Genomic DNA, 2322 nt, shown 5'->3' on the forward strand with positions numbered 1-2322 from the left:
AGAAAAGAATCAAAATCTTGCTCTGTCTTTGCACACATGGGGAAAAATGATAGTGATAACAACAGCCAATGCTTTTATAACATTTACTGATATCCTATGTCTATCAACTCCTTGAATATCTCTATTATCCCTATTTTTATCACTGCTGTTAATTACTGTCCCGTTTTTACACATTTACACGCATTGGCTAAGTAGCAGGACAAGTTTCTGGCCCTGCTTCCAAGCTGGCTCCAGAAGCCACATTCTTTCCACCATACTGCACAGACTCTCCCCACGGGCTTCTCTTCCTGTGCAGGGTGCCTCTGCGGTATCCCTGGCCTCTCACCTCCACTCGCTGCCACTCAGCTCCCCGGGCCTGTGTGGGCGCCTCCGGCAGCTGCTCCGTCAGATCGTGTGCATGCATACACACACTCACGCTCAGCACACTGCCGCCCCCACACTCACACCATCTTTTCTCCACAGGTCACCGGAGTGTGGGTGTCCAGAATCAAATGCTTTTTAATCAGCCTTCAGCTCCTTATGCCTCATCCACAAACAGGGACACAAATGGCCACTTTTTAAATTCTTAAAACACGGGTTTTGTAGCGCGGCATTAATAGGACTACCTCTCGGGTTTTCTGGAACCCTGAGGGTTAAAAACGTGTTCAAAATCCTCCAGAAGTGTGCTTCCCATGCCCCTACCAGTGGAATTCTGAGTGCATCTTCCAGGCGGGCGCTTCCGGGTCCTGAGGGGGGCAGGTGGCTGGCCTCAGCACAGTGGGCACTCTGAGCCCCCCTGGCAGTGGTGCTGCGCTGCCAGGGTCCCCATAACCCGGGAACTGGCAGTGAAGGGAAAGAACTGTAAACACGGTGGTGTTGGGAGCAGCTCTTCAGGATGGGAGTTTGTGTGTGTTGGGAGTGGGACAGGGCTTTGCCCAGGGCAGGGGAGGGACAGGTCAGCCGCAGTCAGACTCTTTTATCTCTCAAAGAACAGATGCGTGCTGCGGCAGGGAGTCCCCCAAACCGAGGCCCGAGCACCACAAGTCTGTCTGAAAAAAACCAACCACTGCGAGGGTTCCGGGAGCTCAGAGAGGCTTCCCTGCACCCTTCCAGGGGGCACCTGGTTTCTGGGCCCAGCGGGAGGAGACCTGTAAACAACACCTGGCAGTCAGCAGTTTGCAGAGGAGAGAGGGGCTAAGAGGAAGATAAGTCTCTCTGTTTCCCCAGGTGTGTGGGAAGTAGAGAAGACACTAATTTCGAATACGGGCGAAATGTGATTTTGTCTCTCTGCATATATGAAACGGGTCATGTCAGTTACTTTGGTTATGATTGTGATTCCTTCCTTCTGTCTTCCATTCCACACCAGAGACCACAGCATGGCCCTGGTGCCCCCTTCCTTCAACCCTGTCCTGCCATGACGTCATCTCCTTGCCAAAGGGCAACCTGCGCTTTGGTGAGGTCTTCATGTTCTCGTCTGGCCTCAAATTTGCAGGATCGCAAAATGGGTTTTATCTGTTTCCTCTGTATGAGCCAGTGGCTGCTAAATTGACTCATGCTAATTAAACCCACGAGAGGCTGATTCAGAAGCTGAGAGAACAATGTGTCAAATTACAGAGAGAGGGATGCTGGCCTGCCAAGCGAGGGCAGGTGTCTGAGTAGGACACTGTGCTCGGGGTGAGCAAGTCCACCCTGTAAGCCGGACAACAAGACAGAGCATTGCTATGTCAACACAAAAGCCGACCAAAGGTGTTTGCATGGTGTCACTAACGTTTCTAGAAATATCCTATAGACTAAAAATCTTCCGAGACCATCATGGTGGCGCAGTGGGTAAAGCCACTACCTACAGTGCCAGCATCCCATATGGTCACTGGTTTTGAGTCCCGGCTGCTCCACTTCTGAGCCAGCTCCCTGCTAATGCACCTGGGAAAGCAGTAAAAGATGGGCCAAGTCCTTGGGCCCCTGTACCCATGTGGGAGACCTGGAAGAAGTTCCTGGTTCCTGGCTTCGGGCTGGTCTAGCCCTGGCCATTGTGGCCATTTGGGGAGTGAACCAGTGGATGAAATATTCCTCTCTCTCCCTCTTTCTCTCTTTTTCCATCCCTCTGTTAATCTGGCTTTCAAATAAGTAAATAAACCTTTTTTTAGAAAAATGCCTTCCTTGAGTGCTATGCTTAAGAAACCAAGATTTGTATTTAGAATATGTTCCACTCGGTAAGAGCACCATACTGGCAATGATACATTCTCATGGCCGAAATTGTGTTTTTCCCATTACCTGTTAAAGACATTCTTATTCTATTCGTACTTGTCACTATACTTACAATTGCTAAACTTATCATACATGTTT

Source organism: Oryctolagus cuniculus, chromosome 10, assembly GCF_051225735.1.
Source record: "Oryctolagus cuniculus isolate XC-2025 breed Fujian yellow rabbit chromosome 10, ASM5122573v1, whole genome shotgun sequence".
In the NCBI taxonomy this organism is placed as follows: Eukaryota; Metazoa; Chordata; class Mammalia; order Lagomorpha; family Leporidae; genus Oryctolagus; species Oryctolagus cuniculus.